Source organism: Doryrhamphus excisus, chromosome 2, assembly GCF_030265055.1.
Source record: "Doryrhamphus excisus isolate RoL2022-K1 chromosome 2, RoL_Dexc_1.0, whole genome shotgun sequence".
Lineage (NCBI taxonomy): Eukaryota > Metazoa > Chordata > Actinopteri > Syngnathiformes > Syngnathidae > Doryrhamphus > Doryrhamphus excisus.
In genome coordinates, this window is record NC_080467.1 from 18,597,915 (window position 1) to 18,620,422 (window position 22,508).

Here is a 22,508-nt window from a genome sequence, read left to right on the forward strand (position 1 = left end):
AATTGGACTCCCCGTGCATATGAGTGGGTTTCATCCCACATTCCAAAAACATGCTAGGTTAATTGGCCACTCCAAATTGTCCATAGGTATGAATGTGAGTGTGAATGGTTGTTTGTCTATGTGTGCCCTGTGATTGGCTGACAACCAGTCCAGGGTTTACCCCGCCTCTCGCCCCAAGACAGCTGGGATAGTCTCCAGCACCCCCCTTGTGAGGATAAGCGGTAGAAAATGAATGAAGAATAAATAATAATTGGAAACAATTATTGTTAAGTGAATCCTACAAAAACCAAGACATATTTTTGGCATACATTTTCACCCAAAACTGAATGCTACGAAAATTTTGACACACTGTATTTGTGGCAATCCTACAAAAATGAGGCATACGAAAACTGACGTTGCACTGTCGAACAAACTTATTGGTTTCTGACCTGTAATACTATTCTGCCATGTTGGCTAATGTACAGTATCTTGATCTAAATTGAAATAGTTGAAGCATGTTTAAAGAAAAAGCTATAAGATATCGAGTACAGCTATCCTAAACGAGAACTCACAAATACAGTAGTACCGTGCTAGTTCAGAACCATGGATAGATCCAGCAATTACTAGGCATCCATTGCTAACCTTGTTCATCTGTACCAACAGAACATAGGCTGGAGGAGGGACCAAGGAGCAATCTAATATAATTAGGTGCATTGGAATGCAGAAACATCTGTGAACATCTGTGAGGAGTAGTATGGAACGGTCCAACTCATCATGATCTCCAAGCAAACAGAAAGGTTTGCTAGAGGTCAGTGCTCTATTTGAGATTCATCAGGAAAAAAAAGTAGGTAACCCAATGAAGATCTCACCACCAAAAGCGTGACAAAGAATGTCATTATCTTGCCCTTTTCTCCTCCACAATCTGGAAAACTCGGGAACTTTAGGTCCTGGAAGGTTAGCTTTGATCTGTGTCACTGGGCGTTCCTTCCAAACCCCTTGGAGAAACCCGCACTGATGTGTGCTGCACTTCTTCCTCTGGCTGCCTCCCCTTGCACCCCCCCGCTATCACGTCATTGCACGTCCTGCGGGATCAGGGAAATGATTAAGGAAGACAATTTCAAATACCTTTCAAGTCTCTCCCTGATGACATCGCAAAGTAGGTGGGCAGGAAGAAGGTGGAAGATGGCAAGAGGTACACGCCAAGCCAAAGGCTGGAACTGAGAAAGACGGGGCGGAGTTTTCAATATTTGTCTGAAAAGGCTTACTGTACGTTTATGCATGGAGAGAACGAGAGAGAGAAATGCATGATAGTTCAATGACGACTTGGGTTGGCAATGTGGACATGAAAGACGTAGAAGATGGATATGTATCAATGAATAAACAAATTAGACCTAATGAGAATAATATAATGAAAAATATACAGTATCATTCCTAATACGTAGTTTGATGGCTTTATGCAGCTATTCTCCTTTTGTGTTCATGGTGACATACATACAGGGTTCCCCTCAGTGTGACAGGGTGCTCATTGTGGCATGACAGTGTGTGTGTGCATGTGTGAATACATATCAGTAGGTGTGTGTGTGTGTGTGTGTGTGTGGATGGGTGTATGTAAAGGAGAGATAATGAGATCTTGCTCAGTTGAGGCCTGGTCTTGATCCCCAGAAGCCCTGGACTCATTTCAGTGGAAAAAGAACAAGGATGAGGAAGAACACCCCCAGCAGAAACACGAAGTACGCAACCCTCGCCCCCCCCCACACACGCACGCACGCACGCACGCACGCACACGCACACACACGCACACACACGCACACACACACACACACACACAAACAGGGTTTCATTGTTCTTTTAAGTCAAGAGCACCGTAATAGTTATGAGTCTTATTTTTGCCCCAACTGCCACGTTACTCACGCTCTTAGGCATCAGCAAATTTGTTATGAGTGTTTTTGTCTTCTCTCAGCCGCCCTTTTAAATCACACAGGAGAAGAGATGCACTTTAAACTTCTTTTCATGGACAGTCAAGAGGGGGATTGTCACAGTATTTAGGAAAGGCTCCAGTTTATCCTCACTCTGCTGACAAAATGCACACAATGTTAATGGTAAAACATGAAAGACATCTTCAGACTCCACAACTCAAATGGACGTGTGTCTCATGTGCCCAACATTCGTGTTTGTCATGTACAAAATAAATGGAACCTCAGTTAGCATCCTCCCCTGGTTAGGGTTTTTTTGCTTGAAGTCCGAAAGCTGACTTCATATCTATTATAAATCATAACTATTTCAACTCTGTGCTACTGAGATGATATTATTTTTCCTTTTAATATTTTGACTTTATTCTCGTAAAATCACAGATGTTTTTCCCATAGTGCTGTTTTTCTTTCAACTTTCTAACTATTAAACATTTACTATTAACATTGTTCTTCTGGAAATGTTGACTTTATTGTAAAAATGACAACTTTAGTAATTGTTAAACATGTCTTTTTTTCTTTAATATTTCAAGTTTATGTCTGGTAGCCCTTTATTCTTGTCACTTATACAGAAGTACAAGCAAAATACTGCAAATAGTGAAATAATGCTCCTAAAATTATATATTTCCTGATAGTATTACATTATTCTCATATGATTGGGACTTTTTCTTGTAAATATGACAACTTTTTCCTCTTAATATTTTGAGTTTATTCTCGTAAAATAAAAATCGCAGATGTTTTCCCCATTAGTGCCGTTTTTTTTTTTCAACTTATTAAACATTTACTATTAACATTGTTCTTCTGGAAATGCTGACTTTATTGTAAAAATTACAACTTTAGTCATTGTTACAAACATGTTTTTTTTCTTTAATACTTCAAGTTTATGCTCCTAAAATGATATTGTTCCTCATAATATTACATTATTCTCATATAATTGGGACTTTTTTTGTAAATATTCCAACTTTTTCCTCTTAATATTTTGACTTTATTCTTGTGAAATAAAAAAATAATTACAAATGTGTTTCCCATTAGTGCTGTTTTTCTTTCAACTGTCAAATTATTAAACATTTACTATTAACATTGTTCTTCTGGAAATGTTGACTTTATGACAAAAATTACAACTTTAGTATTTGTTAAACATGTGATGATATTTTTCCTTATAATATTACATTATTCTCATATAATCGGGACTTTTTCTTGTAAATATTACACCTTTTTCTCTTAATATTTTGGTTTTCTTGTCAAATGAATGCTGATTTTTTTCCTTTCTAGCTGTTCTAGTTTATTTTTTAATGGATTCTTGTTAGTAATTTTAGAATGCCCCCCGGGCCACACTTTTAGACATGCCTGGAGTAGCCAGTCACAGCACAAACTATGATGGAGCACCAAACAAAGCTTGAGGAATAAACATTGGTAGTGATGACATGTACAAATGTTGTGTTGTATTATCATATTTAAAAATGATTACAAACTTGATGAGATGAGATGTGTTCTCCGTTTATTTTTTTTTGACTAATAATATGCAATTGATGTTTTTTGGGGGGCTGCGAGTGTTGAATCACGACTGCCTTCTGCTGTAATCCTGCTGCATCAATGTTGGGACGCGTCTTCACTCCGTTTCCCAAAGTTCCTCCATCCCACCCTCCCTCTTGGAATGCCTGTCAGCTAGTCTTGCCACATGAGTTAGCCCAAGCTATCACTGCTCCTTTTTCTTTTTGGCATTGTTCAAGCTAAATGGAAACACGGTAATTAGCTTGTTACAATTAAAGCGAGACGAGCGGATGAATTGTAATCACCCGCAATGGAGTTCCTGCTTTCTCCCCTGCAGCCTCCAACAGGCCAGCTGAGCGATCCTCATTTGCATAATTAAAATATACAAATGATAATGGATTTTGTAGTCAATGTCCAGAGGCTGCAGAGGCAGGGATGGATGGAAGAAAATATGAAATCACAATAACAAACACGCCGGCTTCGCCCAGAGGGGTGGAGGATGAAGGGATGGAGATAGGAAGAGGGCAAGATGGTGTGACTGGGAAAGGTGGCAGGACAGAAAGAAGGATGGGATGATAAAGGAGTTTCAAAGAGCGAAGGGAGACAAAATAAAAGGTGGAGCAATTGCGTTAGCAAATAGCACGGCTTGGCCCTGACCTGTGTTGCCTTCCCCCTGGGGAGTCTTCCGCCTGATTACATGAAATTGGGATAGAATTAAACATGTAAGAGTTGTCCTAAGACAAACCAAAATGAAATTAGATCCTGACTTCTTTTTTACCTTGGAGCGCCACAGAGCCGCACAATGGGGAGGGAGGGAGACATGAAGGGAATTTTGCAATTAAGCCAGGGACAATGTCAGGTAAATTAGGCCTCGGAGCTGACTTCTCTCGGAATTTTTCTCTACCCTCCTCACCCGCCACTCCGCTTCTCCTCTGCTGGTTTCCTCTCTGTTGGCTGTCATAAAGTTTGCAGGCAAACAGCTGTGGCCTCTCCGTGTTACTAATGTAGTAGCAACACAACGATGCAAAGCAATGTGCCAGAATTGCAGCTCTGATCGCCCTGATGTCTGCCGTGAGCGCTGGGCTCGGCCCCAAAATGACAACCGAGGTGCCCTCCAGCCACCGACTAGCTTCTCTGGAGTGTTTCCTCTTTGCTTCCCTTTATTGCTTCGTCCTCCATTCTTATTTACAATTACCTCCAGACCTACAGTTGATGGTTGCTTTAAGCACAGGACCTCTTTGGTTTACAAATGAAACTATAGCACTGGTTCTCCAGGTGAAGTGTCCCAATGCTAAGCACATTTTTAGACCACACCCCCAACACCACCATGTGTATAGCGGTAGGATTTTTTAGCACCTGTAAAGCTGACAGCTATGCTAAGAGTCCACTGGGCTGGTGCCAGTTTGCGCTAATGCGATTTGCTGTTGCGCCTAGTGTCGCCTAGTGGCATGCAGTGGCTCAAACTGCCTCCCAACTGGCTCATAACGGCGGCAAAAATTGAGTTTGGCGGCAAGAAAATCTGCGAAGTGTCCAGCAAATGGAACCAAATGTCACAAACAATCCACCTATTGGAATCCACTGGAACATAATGGCGCAAATTGCGCCAATGATGCTAGGAGACCACTGGGCCCTTGCCACTTGATGCCAGTTCGTGCTAAAGATTATGTGATTGCCGCATAGTGGCTCGCTGTGGCGCCGAATGACGGCAACATGGCAACATGCCGAGTGAACATTAATTCGCCGCCACAGCGAGCTACTACGCGTCAATCACATAATCTTTGGAGCGAACTGGCACCAACTGGCGCCAGCCCAGTGGACTCCTAGCATTACAGTGGAGTTTCCATCCATCCATCAAGAGGGTCGGTGGGCATGCTGGAGCCTATCCCAGCTGTCTTTGGGCGAGAGGCGGGGTACACCCTGGACTGGTGGCCAGCCAATCACAGGGCACATATAGACAAACAACCATTCACACTCACATTCATACCTATGGACAATTTGGAGTCGCCAATTAACCTAGCATGTTTTTGGAATGTGGGAGGAAACCGGAGTACCCGGAGAAAACCCACGCATGCACGGGGAGAACATGCAAACTCCACACAGAGATGGTGTTGCAAAGCTACTGCTCTTATTTAAGTTTATCCAAACTTTTTAGCTGCTTGGTTTTTACACCGTAATGGTCTGATGTAACAAAAAACAAGATAAAAGCTACAAAAGCCTTTTTCCACAAAAATGAAACTCTGCACTTGAGTCTTTATTACTTACATTTTGCGATTAGATGCATCTCGCTCATAAAGTATACAAACTATAACTCTCCCTGTTTGTATCGCCTCCCTGCTCGAGTCCTCGCTGTCTGGGCATCTGCGTAAAGTGAAAGCAATAACAGTGGCAGAGCTGTAAGTAAATAATGAGGAGTAATCAAAGTTAATGGAACCCAATGGGAGCTTCAGCTTCTGCGTGTGGCAATAATCTCATTTAGAGAGAGAGGCAGATTTAGTGGATAATTGGGGCCTAAGTACTGGCTGATTCCCCCAGCTAGCGAGCTAACTAAGCGAGCTGCCGATGCTTGTTTGCTTTGGAATCACAAGCACAAACAAAGAAGACACAATGTTGTCTTTTGACTCGTGATTTTATGTTATCTTTTCTCCCGTTTGTTATTCCTAATTATTTTCCTTCCTGAATGAGAAAAGGTGTGTTCTGGTGTTTTCTGCGACCAATGTTGGTCTAAGTCCTTTATTTCTCAAAAATCAGGCAATGCAGCAGCGCAGTCTTGGTACAGTCTTGGTTTTTGCAATATATTGCACTCAGTGGCGTCATTAGGCCTTAGGCTTCAGCCCCCCTAAAATGTTCTTAAGCCCCCCCTAAATAATTTGATATTTTCTATTGATTTTATTTTTTACAAAAAAAATCTCTGTCAAATTTCATATAATAGGGCAAAAGCAGGCTAATAAGCAAGCAATGAATGAGGAATGAGGCATATTTAGGGCTTAATATTGACAAAACTCATGGAATTTTGCTATTCACTGGTCGGTCTGGAAAGGACTGGAACGGAATTCCCTTATTTGTCTAATGTGCTCCATTCCATATTTGGAAGATTCCATGTTTCTATTGTGGCATTTATTCAGGTCCCGTCTCACCTGGTCTCATCTGGTATCTGGTTGTGTATGACCTCAAGACAGTGACACGTATAGTACATACATTCTGTGTGTGCATTGGAGTTAATGGAGGATGATGTCACCGCCGCCGTTGGGGGTCCGCTCCCTCTTGCGAACAACTAGCGTGTGTGTGCATGAATGTGTGTGTTTGCATCTGAATGTTTTGATGTGCAACCGCCCCCGACTTGGAGGTGTCAAGACGACATTAAGGGACAATATTGTGTGTGCTGCTTTTTTTTTTTGTTGCCAGGGTGTCCAAACTCTGTGCTATCTTGTACTGAACTAGCAGGTTTAATGTATATGAAGACAATATGTTCATTTCAATTACTTCATTTCTTTGTACAATTCAAAGTAGTAAACGGCCTCAGCCTACCTCCAAATGATACTAGTAGTATGGGTATGCGTTGGTGTTAGATAGTCCAAAATGAAACTAAAACTGATTCCTGGCTTAGTTGAGGTGAATTCAACAATATTTTAGTTATCGTCCTCTTTGGTATATGTTCTTTAGAAGTCCAATATCTGATTGTGTGGTCATTTCATTTTAATTTATGCATTATTGGTGTGCATGTGCTTCCTTATTTCCTTCCTTATAAAAAAATCCCTTCATAAATTCCTCTAAAATGCACTTGATATATAATTTATGTGTATTAATGTTTCAAAAGATGACAAAGAAACATTAATTTGGCTTGGCTTATATAAAAGTATATAAAATGTAAATATTGAAAATTAATTATTTAATAATTTGCTACTTCAGAAAAAAAATGAGAGACTACTATGAATAAATATAAAAATATAAATGCCTTAAATAAAAAAGAAAAATCTAAATCACTTAATATGAAAAAAAAATCACATTAAATTACTTAAATAAAAGTGAAAAAACACTACAAATAAATAAAAACGACTTCAACAAAAGTCCATCCATTTTTTCCCGCTTGCGGAGTATGCTGGAGCCTATCCCACCTGACTTTGAACAAGAGGCAGGGTACACCCTGGACTGGTGGCCAGCCAATCACAGGGCACATATAGACAAACAACCATTCACACTCACATTCATACCTATGGACAATTTGGAGTCTGACTTCAACAAAAGTGTAAAATATAATTAAAATACATAAAATACATATGACTTAAAGATAAAAAACATAAATAAAATAACTTCAATAAAATTTGGAAAAAATAAAAATCCAGAAAAATAAAAATAAGTGTAAAAAAAGTCAATACATGAATAAAAATAACAATGACAAATAAAATAAAAATAAAATAAATAAATAAAAATGTATATAACAAAATAAAAGTGGGTGGCGACTTAATGACCATTAGAAAATGCGGATCCCAGGTTGAGACCATTAGAAAACCCCTGGCTTACACAATAGCGCGCCGTCATAATTCATGGAAAAATAATCATCACAATAAAAAGTCATTTCACAGGGTGCCAAAAAGCTTCGCAGGTCAGGTCACTTAGTTAAAAGAGCAATTTCCTAAGCCTTCTAGCCATGTTTAATATTTCTAAGTGTGGTTATGCGGTTGTGATTATAAGTATTTGTGAGTTCAGCGTGGGCATTACAGTGTATTGGGATGTGTGTGTGTGTGCATGTGTGAGGCTTAAAAACAACAAAGAGTGTAAAAGACGCATTTAATCTGAAGATATTGGGCTGAGGTTATTTTTACTTAACTATTGCTCTTCTGTATTAAAAAAAGCACAATTACAGAAAGTAGTTATGGGGATTAAATGACCTTTGGGAGAACAGGGACAGGCTGAGATTAGACTACAATATATTGCAAAAATAATTCACATTCATACAGTTCCGATGCCACCTCCACAAAGAAGCCCCCCCCCCCAGCCACCCCCCAAGCAATATCTCTAAGGCATTTCAGGATTATGAGCAGCTAAGTCCACCATTATATATATGAGAAGGATGAGATGCGTCCACGTTATTTACAGAAGGTGCAAAAGAGGATTTGGCTCACCTCCTGTCAATCTCCTTTTGTCTCAAGCATTTTTGTTTCCTGCAAAATGTCCTTTATTTTCTATTCCTTTAGTGGGATTATGACGACCTCTTCTAGGAACAACAGGCTGTGGTTTTCAACTACCGCCATACTTTGTGGGGTGACATGATGTGTGAAAGAATGAGCGCAACTCTGCCACTGCCCTTCAGCTGGAATCTTTCACGAGCGTGATAAGTGGGCTGTGTGGTAACTGTACAAACACTCAGCCCAAAGAGTAAATCGACCTCCGAGTGTGAGCGCTAACGAGAGTGACTAGTCATCTTGTCAGCCGTGCTGATTGGCTCATTTAAATACCGCTCAGGTGTAATTGGCTGGCAAATTAAACTGTCATTATTGGACAAGCTATGCTGGAGGAAAATCACAGGGGGAGTGACAGGACAAAATGGCCATTTGATTCCCATGGGAATACACTGTAGGGAAGAAGAGGGAAGCGCTCTCACACACACGCCAGTATGAGATCGGTCATGCTCAGGGGTGTGACCTGGGAAGCAATTTGTTTTTTGGAAAAATATTGAAAAAATCAGACATAATTTTATAACAAATCGTAAAAAAATAGTGGAGACAAGTTCTTATCTAGGCGGCATGGCGATCAAGTGGTTAGCGCGCAGACCTCACAGCTAGGAGACCTGAGTTCAATTCCACCCTCGGCCATCTCTGTATAGAGTTTGCATGTGTGGGTTTTCTCCGGGTAATCCGGTTTCCTCCCACATTCCAAAAACATACTAGGTTAATTGGCGACTCCAAAATGAATGTGAATGGTTGTTTGTCTATATGTGCCCTGTGATTGGCTGGCCACCAGTCCAGGGTGTACCCCGCCTCTCGCCCCAAGACAGCTGGGATAGGCTCCAGCACCCCGCGACCCTCGTGAGGATAAGCGGTAGAAAATGAATGAATGAATTCATGAGTTCTAATCTAACAAGAAAAGATCGTAATGAAAATAAACAAGTTAAAAGATCCCATTGGCTGTCCATCATGGAGCTTCAGGTTGTGCAGGGGAGTCAAACGGCAGCTGGCTATGTGGAGATGTTGCAGAACAATGGACAGGCGAAGGCGTAGTGATACGAACAGAGAGGATATAAATGAAAGGTGTTGTGACACAAGTGTATTACTCTTTTGAACGCATATTGTTATGAGAAGTCTTTACTGAAGTGACCACGACAACTCACCGAAAAACCCTCACAGAAATCCATCCAGAATTCTGCTTACAGAACAAAGTGGTGTGACCATTGATCATGTACTACACTGCTGATGAGGATGTACGTACAACTTCCCATCCAAAAATCCAAACTATCCTTTAGAAGTATCTTCTTTGCGACATTTGTCTAATTAAACAGTCAATTTGTGTCGGGTGTCTCTTGTCCACGCGACGCTGTGACATGACTCGGTAATAAAACTGATGGATAGACGGTGACCAGACCTTCTCCAGGTGAACCCTGACCTCCCCCTGTGCATTTGTGTGTCTGTGTGACTTAGGCCCATCTGTGTGGGCCGTTAAGAGCCTTTTTCTATTTGCCCTTTTATTCTGACCCACGTCCTCTACGGTCAACACTGAGAGCCCTTAGGCCTTGGGGAGTGTGTCTCTTTTTCTTTCTCTGTCTGTCTGTGTGTGTGTGTGTGTGTGTGTGTGTGTGTGTGTGTGTATTTATGTGTGTCAGTACATGTCGGGGTGAGTCCATAGACACACGCACGTGCAATTTTTCATGATCTCATCAATGCATCAATGGATTGTGAATATAGTAGGAACGATGGCTGCGTGGCCCCTGGCCACTACTTACTGAATCAGATATGTGAAATCTGATCTAGCTCCAATTTTAAATCCATTTGTAATGCAATATAGCGACAAGCCTGATGTGAAGGTCAGGACCAGAAGTCATTGAAAGATCATTGTTATTTTGGGAAAAGTGCTTAGCATGAGCACTGTTTTGTGGGGAAGTAAATATTTCGAATTAATTATCATCGAAATTATTCATATTCTGAGATTAAGTTTAAATTGATCATAAATACAGATTATTATAATCATGATTTGATTTTTTTTAAATAAGGACCTTCGTACCCCTGTGTGAGGGCACACTCAAAACTGTTATGTTTATTGTTGTTATTATGATGTCAACACTTTCCTCATATTTTTGAAAGCCTTAAAATTCATAAAAACTCACCTAAATTGCCTGTCAGGTCTGGCAATTTTTTTTTAATTTCATTGTTCCCGAGCACAACCAACCAAAACTTCCCCCTTTAAATTTGACCAAAACCCCCCAAAAAACTAGCCCATGCCACCAGTATGACACAACATCACCAAATTTGATGGCTATGTCCATCATGACGGAACGGACCAAAAAGTCTCAAGAACCCGTGTTCTAAAACAAACAGGAAATGGGCCAATTTGGTTTCCATTGGCAATTGTGGTGGCAAAAAACAGGGGTTGTATTTCAACAAATAAGTCTTTGACCAAATGTACGCAAATGAAAATCATGCAATCAGGATTTTAGGCTGTTCTATAAGATGTGGCGGGGCATGGCAATTAAAAAAACTCAGTTCCACAAGGTCAGATCTTCATAATTGGCACATATGATGAAGACGATACCTTGAAGCTATACATAGGTGGCTTCCTGAATCCATCTAAGCGCCATCCAGTGGCAACAGGAAATGGAATGCACATGCAGTCTGACTTAACATGCATTGGTCTCACTCTCGCACACAAACTTAACTTTCACGTCGGGGCGTGGCAACTTCTTTAGTCAACCTTCTTTATATTCCAATATAATAAGTTAACCTTTTAAATTGAGTGATTATTGACTACTTCTACCAGGGAAAAAAAGCTAAAGAAAACTAGTTTTTATATTTATGATGGCAGTTATTGCTATATGGCGAGCTTGCATCACCTACTTTAGCAGGCTAATATATGGGTGGACAAGCCAGGACACTTCTTACTTCTATTTTTCCTAGTTATTAAAACAAAAGTACTAAAAACAATCTGTTACCACAGTTGTCGCTAAAACAATAAAGAGGATTCAAATACGGCCACAAAGGTTTCATCAGCGAACAGACGTCTTGCCCCACGCCATTGTACGATTAATATGCGCTATTGAATATGACATTATAAAGGCTAACTGTAGTGTGCTAATGACATGGTCCAGCAAGCCATCTGTCTGGGTAGCGGGAGGACAGCAGGCACACATGCACTCACCCAATCATAGATAGCGCGTGTGTGTCTCACACACAAGCTAGCCGTGTGCCATTAAGTGCTGTTTAGGGCAGCTTTTATTTGGTGCGAGTGTGTGTTTGGTGCCCAAACAAATGGATCCAATCCCTCGGCGAAGTCCACATGTGCGCGTGTCCCAAAGCACTATGCCCCTGTTGTGACATCATCTATGAATGTCATAATTGAGGGTCTGTAAATTGCCGCTTTTCCCCGCTCAGCGTCGCCCCATGTGTCAATAGTGAGGTTCAAGGTGACGGAGCGGATCAATACGCAGAGACAGGAGCCATCCGCTGAATTTACAGCCCAGTAACAAGAGAGCCATGAAAGTGCGCCGTCTCTAGCCTTCAGCAAGCTGCTGCTGCTGGACGCGACTGCAGCGCTGCCGGCCTGCATCTGTCAAACTTGCAAGGGGATTCTCTGAAGGAATGTTGTTTTGGAGGGCAAATTTGGGGTCTGCATTTGGAACAATCATAGAAGAGGTCCACCTTTCATTCAAACACATGCATTTATTTATGAACCTGCAACTGCAATGGAAATGCTTTGATACTTTTTTTTTCCAGCTGAATGGGATATGTATTATATTATTATTTTAGATGATATTTTAGATATTATTATTTTAGATATTATTTTAGATGTTTACATTTGAGAAGTTATTTAATAAAGATAAATACGCACGTTATTTACAATAACAATAACCAAAAAAAGTCAAACAATAGCCATAAAAGCACGTCCACTTGACCAATCCATGAGTTTGGCGAAATACAGTAGTTAAAACAGTCAACTCCTTCAAACTGCTGCTTATTTGAATGGGCAATATTGAATAACACAGCAAGTTTGACACAATGGTAGCACGACTATGTCCTTACATGATATCACTCACGTTGCGAAAAAAAAAAAAAACATGCAGGCGAAATGCAAAATCAGTGACCATTCGACAAACGCAAAGTATTCTGGGAAGAATCTGAATACTATAAAAAATACAGCAAATGTGATGTTTTAGCATGTGATGGACCGTATGTATGCGTGCACATGAAGGAAAGTGTCCAGCAGGTATGGATGTGACAATGATAACAGGTGAGCTGTGAAGGTGACAGTGTTGGTGTTTTGTTCCAAGTGATGGATTAGCTTCATTTCTCATGTAAGCCGTCTGTTACCAGAGTGTGTAATGCAGAATGTGTGTGTGTGTAAGAGATATGTGGTTCTGCTTGACCATGTGTGCTGGAGTGTGTTTCTGTCACCTGGTGTCTATTTATATGTGTCTTTACCTGCAAGTGTGCGTCAGTAAGTGTGTGTATCTGCGTGACAGTGGCTGAGTGATGGCGTCAACATAGTGTGGAGTGGAGCGGTCGGATGCGGGCTTTCTATGGCCGGGAGCAACGGCGAGGTGTGTGTACAATCAAAGGAGTGATGACAGGTGCAATGGACATCACACGGTTATGATGTCCGCAACCTAGTGAAGGTGACACCTGAGCGACCACACGTGCGACCACACTTGACAAAGCGCTATGCATTACATTTACCATCAAAACATGTCTGGTGATATTTGTTTTGGACAGATACCAGAAATAACAATTGGTTTGTGGTGATTTGACATGTTCAAAAAGTTGTAGTGACTTGTAGCAACACAAACGTTTGATTAGATAACCGTGCTAAATGGGTATTTTTTAAATGTTGTCGGTTTGTCCAAAATTTTTATTTTTACAGAATTTTGAAACACGCAAGTCGAACATTCATTCATTCGTTTTCTACCGCTTATCACAAGGGTCGCAGGGCGTGCTGTCTTTGGGCGAGAGGCGGGGTACACTCTGGACTGGTGGCCAGCCAATCACAGGGCCCATATAGACAAACAACCATTCACACTCACATTCATACCTATGGACAATTTGGAGTCGCCAATTAACCTAGCATGTTTTTGGAATGTGAGGAAATGAGGAATGAGGAAACCGGAGTACCCGGAGAAAACACACGCATGCACGGGGAGAACATGCAAACTCCACACAGAGATGGCGGAGGGTGGAATTGAACTCGGTTCTCCTAGCTGAGAGGCCTGCATGCTAACCACTTGTACGCTGTGCAGCCCACATGTCTGACATGCGAGTGGAAAAAAAGTTATCCTCCCATTCTGTGTGGAAGTGGTAGGTTTTTGGCTTCTTAAGTTTCGAAGAAATAGACCGCTATGAAGGAATCTGTCGATAGTGTCCCACCTCTAAAAAGCCCACTATTTCCACAAAGCCTCGACTTACCAATGTGTGGATGCTTTGATTGGGCACTGTAACCGAGACACAAAACAAGACATCTTGGTAATATTTTGAATACAATAGAAAATTATATTAATATAAATAATAACAATAAATAATAAAAATAATAGAAAAGAAACTACAGTGGAAACCTGTTTTTTCGCTGAACGTCCAAAATTGACGCCACGATTTTAGCTTGGTTTACATGCATCGTCGTTTAGCGTACAATATAATCCGGTTGACTCTCAAAAACTCTCTTCCCCTCTACTATTATTCTTTGTTTACACCACATTGCTAATGAGTGGGCTACAGGATGACTGCAGGGACCGCTCATAGCATATACAGTGGCAAGCTAGTGAGCGCGATACGTGTAGTCCATCCCCGTGTCATGTTTGTGTATCCCTGTGAGCCCAAAACAAGGTAAACGTATCATAATAACATCCTCACAATGTATTTCTGTGTCTTTCTCCCTTGAGCAAAACAAACCACACCACACACCCGCCTCCTCCCCGCTTCTCCCCCTCCCGGCAGTGCGGCGAGCGTCCGGGTGTGAAATGTAAAAGGAAGAACGCTGTCGTTCAAACTGTCCCAGCGACCGGTGAAGCCCCCCCCCCCCACGCTCTCGCCTTCTCCTTCTTCCGGCAACTCTTCCTCGAGTTTTCTTCTTCGTCACCATCTTTCTTTCCCGCTCTCATTTTTCTCTCTCAGGTGGGCTCGTGCTGTCTCAGGTGCGCAGCCCCCCCCCAACACTCAGCCAATGAAAAATGAGGGCCGCCGAGCACGCTGACTTTGATGAACCTTGCTGGGTGTCGTTCTATCACTCTTCTCCATTTGGATTCCCACACAAAAACTGCCCAGCGACACACACACACACACACACACACACACACACACATACATACCAATTATTTGTCTTGTTGAAGGATGATGCTGCACTCGAGTAGCTAGGCTCTCTTTTATTTGTGTATACTCTGCATATGTAGCAGATCACATTTATTGCTATTATTATGTAGTCTGGAGGGGCCTTGATTATCGGTGTTTTTCATGAAAGGATGGTCTAGTAATTAAAATAACGTTGATTGGATAGTTGGGTTTAAATAATAAAATGTTCTTTTTTTCCCCAAAATATAATTATATATATATATATATATATATATATATATATATATATATATATATATATATATATATATATATATATATATATAAATATATAAATGAATAAATTTGATAATGGACACAAGGTGGAGTCGATTTTTAATTTAAAAGTAACTTAATGTGTTTAATGATTTAATATACAAAATGTTTACACTATAATCCGAAATAATGATGCGCACTAATCGCCACATTAGTTCTCCATTGATTATCGCTATTGGTAATAAAAGAAAACAATTAACTCACTATGTGTTTTGAGCATTTGGCTGGTGTGTGTGTTATATCTGCTATGCGAGCAGCTATAAGAGTCTGAGGGCTAATCCCTTTCTGTTGAAGCCTAATCCTGTTCTAATCCCTTTAAAACTCTCGGGATCTCGGCAGGGATAAATCTTGTCGAACACTAGAAACACATATTAAAAGGTTGTGGGCTTTTGTGTTTGAACGTTGTGCTTTCCACAAACGAGATTATTCATGTTGATGTTGTTTTTTTCCTACTACAGCGAGACTTTTAAGTCAAATTTCCCAAAAGGTGTACAGCATGCATCCCTGAAGTGAAGCTGTGAAATCTCTGCAATTGATAACCGTTAATCCAGTGTATTCCCCGTGTTGCCCCAGTGGGAAACACAGTAATGATCAGTCAGTCACCAAATATAAGACGTAAATAATCACTTCAGAAATAGCCCATGCTCCACAGTCACAAACCAAAAAAATGCCGCTTGTATCATACATGCCGATAATTATCGACGCACTCACTGTTCGTAATATTCCTCAAACACACACAGCCACTCCACTCCACTCCAAACGTGCTTTCCAAACATATAAATCCATTACTAAAATGAAAAACAAAAGAGCAGCTATGGAGGTCGGCCGGAGTGCGTAATTTTATGGAAGTGTTCTTGTAAACCATTTAAGATATTAATGTTGCAGGGCTACTCATCAATAATTCACGACATAAAAGGTGTGGTTGTCCGTAGAAGTGGCAAACTAGCTGGACCAGTACTCTTGTGTACTTGTGTTTGCTTATTTGAAAACTTACTTGAGTTAGTAAATGTCCAGCGCTGTCAACTAATCAGGCACTGACGAGCTAGCTGCGCAGCATTTGGTGTATTGCATGTTTTATGGACCTAACTCTTACCTGTGTTGACTTGTTTCTTGCCATGTGCAGACATCCCATTTGTTGAACCAATGTCTTTCTGCTTCAATCCCTGCAACAAACAACGACAGACATCATCAGACGGAGTGGTGACAGCTGGGAAAGACTCAAATATTGCAGTTTTACAGCACTTTGTAAATCATTGTCCATTTTCACTAGATCAAATAAAATGAACCCGCACAAAGCTCCTTTTGTATCTGCGATTTCACAGCAGACAAATACATTAAAAAAGTAAGCAGTGTGTGCAGCCCTCCTCAGGTGTTGACAACCTCCATCGCTTGGAAACATTAGGACACGGAGACACACGCACACACTGACCTCTGGACAGTGTTCCGTCATCCTGGGTCTCTTCTTGTCATTTCGAGTGTTACACATCCAAAACACTCTCTGAACACAAACCACTAAATGATGGCTGCAGGCTACAAGAATGAGTGTGTCCAAGAGAGAAAACGGCAAAAGGAAGACGGTGTGGCGATTGTATGAATGGTATAATCTAGGTATGCGAGCGGCAGTGTGATGACCGAAGGCAGGGCTAGATAGATGAACGTGCCGACCTCCCTACAGGGGTACACTCAAGCTTATTTACACAAAGCACCCTTAGGTGAGGAGCTGTTTTGTGTGGGTGAGTGATACACGCCTACAAAGTTTGCCTCTTACAGAAATTACCCAGAATGCAAACCCTACAGCAAAGATATTGTGACAATACGCAAAGTTTGGCTACCAACATCATTCCTTGTTTGTCTTAGCTAATTAGCTCCAGAGCTAACCACGATAAGTGAATTCATTTTTTTAAGCATTATTAGAGCTTCGTAAACATGAAACAACCCTCCTATAGTCACATTTACACTTTTATTACCTAATATCTTAGACATAACAATAGAAAATAAGCCATCTTGAGCAAGATACACTCACACGTTAGCATTGACGCCGTACTTCCTGGTGACTATTGTTTACCCAATGTAATGTTACTAACACGGAGAGACCAGAGTAGCATACTACTCTCCCGCCGTCGTTTGCAGTTAAGGAGAGACTCACAGTGCTCTTCCAACACATGTAGTGAATGTTCACACAGGAGCTGCTGTCGCCCACTCTCTACACCGCTAAACTGGTAACTCGGCTAACTGACTCAGCTAGCACACAACAAGTCACTGGTATGTGTTACACTTCATATCAGGTCTTTTTAATGCCTTAAATTTGTATTTTTGTCAATTTTGCCAATTTTACGCTTGAAAATGATTCATTTTGGCTATTTTTTATTTAATGTTTTTCAAAAACTGCAGGGGCTGCACAGCGATTGAGTGGTTAACTCACGCAGGCCACACAGCTCGGAGACCCGAGTTCGATTCCACCCTCAGCCATCTCTGGGTTTTCTCCGGGTACTCCGGTTTCCTTCCACATTCCAAAAACATGCTAGGTTAATTGGCGACTCCAAATTGTCCATAGGTATGAATGTGAGTGTGAATGGTTGTTTGTCTACATGTGCCCTGAGATTGGCTGGCGACCAGTCCAGCATGTCCAGATTTAGGGTCCAAACGCAGGATTGTAATTTCAGCCAAAAAAATATAAAAAAACAGAAGAAAATGAAAGACAAGAAAAAAACAATGGCTCCCGGCATTCACTTCAAAGACCCACTTTGTTCCCAACCGACACATTCTTTGCAATAAGGGTATTGTTAAAATACAATGTTACATCTTCTGTATATCACAAAGTACCAATAAATACAGTACTGCATATGCCGTGTATGTGTGTCTATGGCTTTCTCTATCTGTGTGCATTATTCCATTGTGTTACCACATGTGTACATTCATCATGTATGTAGTTGTGCGTTTCTTGTCAGCCCTACAGCGAGGTAATTTCTGTATTGACAAGCTGCTTGTCTCTGTCAAACACACAACATGAAAAGAAAGGCCATTCTCATTTAGCCTTATAAAGTGCCCGTAGCATCATAATGACTTCCAGCCATTTATAAATCATACTTTAACATGAGAGGGATGGATCTCTAACCGCTGACTGGTTGCACAATTGATCAGAATTACTCATTCATGAATCAGCGGTGCACTTTTGCGGCATTTGCAGCAAACTGAGATAAAATCGCATCCATATTGGACATCTCTAAGAAATACACGTTTTGGTTTGTCTTGTAATTTTATTTGTCATGTTTCCACCCACTTTTTCCACATTTTAGTCATCTACATAGGAACAATCAGCAGCTCATCATCAGTTCTCCCAGGAGATTGAAGGTCCGCGTCCACAGGCTGGTGAGTGTGTGTGTATTGTGAACAATAGAGAAAATCCCAGAGAGATCGATCCTCTGCAATTACCAGCCAATCGAAATGTGATTTATTTTCAGAGGAATCATTTCAATATCAAGAGAGACTCCGTACAGTGTGTGTGTTGAGGGAAGTCCTGGTCAATAAATGAGCCCCCGCTTCCCTATTCAAAGTCCTGCATCCTTCACTCGACTAATCCATGACAAATAATGAAGCTTCTCGTTTGAGCTCGCCGAAGCACTACCTTACAACATCGCCCGTCGCTGACTGCACGTCTCGCTCTAACTTTAGCTCTCCATCTCTAACTTCTTGATTTTATCCTTGACAGCTTGTCTCTCAAACATCGTCTATCTATTCCTAATGTTGTGTCTTGATTCCAATCATTTGTTTTCTATCCTTAACTTCTGGCCTTCGTTCTTTGTGTATTTTTCTGCAAAATCTTGTCTCATCTTGCCTCTCTCTCTCACAATCAGTTGGTTTCCATCCCCAAGTTCTTGTCCTCATCCAGAGTCTTGTCACCACCCCTAGCATCTTGTCTCCGCTTGTACGGTCTTGTTTTGATCCAAAACATTCCATTTCCATCTTTGAGTTAGTCTTGTTAACATTTCGGGTAGCTTGTCTCCATCTCAATCATTTGGTTCCCATCCCTCACTTCTTTCCTTCGTTCCACGAGTCTTTGGTCCATCTCAATCATTTGATTCCCATCCCAAACAATTGGTTTCCATCCCTAATTTCTTGCCTTCGTCCCAAGAATCTTGTCTCCATCCCAATCATTTGATTCCCATCCTTCACTTCCTGCCTTCGTCCCACAAGTCTTTGGTCCATCCGAGTCATTTGGTTTCCATCCCAAAGTTCTTGCCTTGGTCCCAAGAATCTTGTCTCCATCCCTAGCATCTTATCTCCATCCCAATCATTTGGTTCCTATCCTTCACTTCTTGCCTTCATCCCAACAGTCTTTGGTCCATCCCAGTCATTTGGTTTCCATCGCAAAGTTCTTGCCTTGGTCCCAAGATTCTTGTCTCCATCCCTAGCATCTTGTCTACATCCCAATCATTTGATTCCCATCCCAAACAATTGGTTTCCATTCCTAACTTCTTGCCGTGGTCCCAAGAATCTTGTCTCCATCTTGTCCCACAAGTCTTTAGTCCATCCCAGTCATTTGGTTTCCATCCCAAAGTCCACGCCTTGGTCCCAAGAATCTTATCTCCATCACTAGCATGGCTTATTGCACCATTCTCATTCTTCTGTCTCCATCCCAAGTTTCTCGTCTCCATCCCCAGCACCTTTCCACTCTTTCCACTCTCTCCACTCTTAATTGTGTCCAATTCCTCACCTTTCCATACTCCTACTCATCATTCTAGTTCACTTTCACTCTTCCTAACACCTGTTAAACCATACCTTAGCCTTAGTTTTATCTTCATTTTGGTCCTTTCTCCTCCTCGCCCTTTTTCCAACCCTCGAATCACCCTCCTCATCCCTCCCCTCCAGACTGCTCCCTTGTGAGGCTATCATTCTGAAGTCTTGTCAATACGACCAGTCAAGCAAACAAAAAGACCAACTGACCAATTGAGGTATTTTGATTCTTAATCGCCCTTTCCCTCCTCCCCTCGTCGTCCACACCACCAACCCCCACATCCTCACTTCCCCGTCCTTTTTTTGGGCACTTAATTAAGTCGCCAAGTGGCTGTCAGGAATAATTTTTTGCTGCGGCACAGGGCCGAGGGCCATGGTGGACTTGACATTTGATAATATTGCGTCTCCGCGTTGATTGAAATTGATTTTGGGGAGGGGGGGGGGGTGGGGGTGGGGGGTGGGGGGGGGGGGGGGGGGTTCTTTGCTCGCTACCGCTGTGATCGTTTGACAACTCTCAGCCAATCAGCCTCAAGGACAGCCCATGGACCCCCATTCTTTGGCGTGGCAACTCATATTCCTACAAATGACGGCTTGATACCTGCTTTTGTGTGTGTGCGTGATGTGTGTCAGGGAACCAGGGGTCAGACGTGAAGCACCGTCGCAGGGTCATGGAACTGGCAGTCACATTTCCCATAAATCAGTTAGGCAGAGAAGAGGTAAACGCTTCAGTCCGAGTGTGTGCACGAGATGGCCTGTGTTTGTTTGTCCGAAGGCCTTGCCGCTCATTTGTGTTGGCATTGTTGTTTTGTTCTGTCCTTCTCTAGCTAATAGAGGGTGTAATGTTCGATGCAAATGACTGTTTTAATTCTTGCTGTATTAATGGGAAGGGGGTGTGTTAAGTAAGCCACATTTTGATGAAACGCCACTCAGAAGCACGCCGCAGTCACAATCAATCACATTAATTAATTACAAACCCAGACACCGCAATCACTGTTTCCATAATGTTTACCATCAGACGCTGCCGGGATTCGACCATGTGGCTGAGAGAAGTGAGAAACAAATCACGTCGGATCTGTCCCAGGGCAAAACTTAATTGTTTTGCTTTGTAGTGTTTTGTTTTATATTCAACAAACAGTTTTAATTAGTCATGGACTTATTATTTAGTTTTCAATTACATGTCTACCTAGAAGTGTCATTTTTTTTGATAGTTTATCTTAATGGCATTTATGTCCAAGATTATTACAACTGTCATCAAATGCATGCACGATGATAGAGAAATAAAGGGGCACCATCCAGCAGCATTAAAGTCATTGCTTATGGGTGTGCACAAGTACCACATACCAGACCATACCATATGAAGCACAACTCTCCCCTACCGATGTTTCCATTGGTTTTATCTGGGTTACAGGTGTCACTTGGTGTATTTCCGTCTGAAAGCTGTTCCAAATTCTTGATGAGTTTCCGTCCAAGTCCTTTTTTTTGTACCGGCTGTCTAATCACCTCTCACTGCTGCAGGCAACAGACAACCTATACTAGACAAACACAGTGAGGGAATTGCTTTTATTTCAGATTTGTCATGTGTTGCCCCCCCCCCCACTCTCGATCGCAGTGTTTCTATGTAAATTCTATGTAAATTTAACATACTCGTTCATACGAGTTTTATTTAAGATATAATCACAGACAAACCGCGGAGAATGACAACCTTTCCATTTGTTTACATGGCAGGACATGAACTTTGTCAATGCAAGAATGCTAATTATGCTAATGCAAGAAGGCTACTTTTACTTTCCTCCTCAGCCTTTATTAACCTTGCCCATGTCTTCCTCCATCCTGTCTGTTATCCAGTGCACTCAGCTTCAGAAAAGCAGCCCCCGCCACCACCACCACCCCTGCTCCTGCATCCACTCTCCTGCTTCCGCTTTATGTCCGACAAGCAGGTTATTAACCTCTGGCCCCGGAGCTCTCATCCCATCACTTCGGCAGTAATTAGGAGGTCATCCCTTTCCTACTCTGTGATTTACACACATGCACACACAAACACACACACCTATTCACAAGAGTTCTGGAGTTCAGTGGCATTTAACTCCAACAAAAACGGACTAATTCACAATACTAAATTGCTTTTTGTAGATGTTTCGCATGCAGATTCCATACACACAAAACATTAGCTTTATGAGTCAATGGTTTGACACCAACTTGAGCAGGTTGGGTCCATTCAACAAAACAATAGTTTACGTAAAAATGTCATGTTTGATCATTGGTAGATTAGACCGACAAAAAGGTGTGACCACTGTGAGATTCATACAATCGAAAAGATTTGAGTTGCATATTGACATATCTATTCTTTGGTGCAGAGCCGGTAGAGGACAATATGGCTTTCATCCTCGACAGCATCTACCTGCTGCGTCCGAAAATGACAATGCCAGAGATGAGGGTACAGTCATGGGCCGGGTGCTAAACAATGAGCTGAAACTTGCTCCAAAGCACCATAACATCGAGTCACGTCATCGTTCACCGTTTGAGTGGCATCATAAGGAATATCATG

At 41.6% G+C, this 22,508-nt stretch overlaps 1 protein-coding gene across 6 annotated transcripts in view; it reads right to left on the reverse strand.

Annotated features, from left to right (window-relative positions):
- Positions 1-22,508, reverse strand: part of skor2 (SKI family transcriptional corepressor 2) — an 81,145-nt gene that overhangs the window by 20,671 nt on the left and 37,966 nt on the right. For 5 of the 6 annotated variants that reach the window (XM_058050718.1, XM_058050737.1, XM_058050688.1 and 2 more), the window contains one exon: positions 16,323-16,392. The gene's annotated coding sequence lies outside the window, so the exon portion shown is untranslated. Of the gene's footprint in view, positions 1-16,322; positions 16,393-17,375; positions 17,463-22,508 lie in introns of those variants that run through there. The other variant, XM_058050727.1, reaches the window with a different exon arrangement.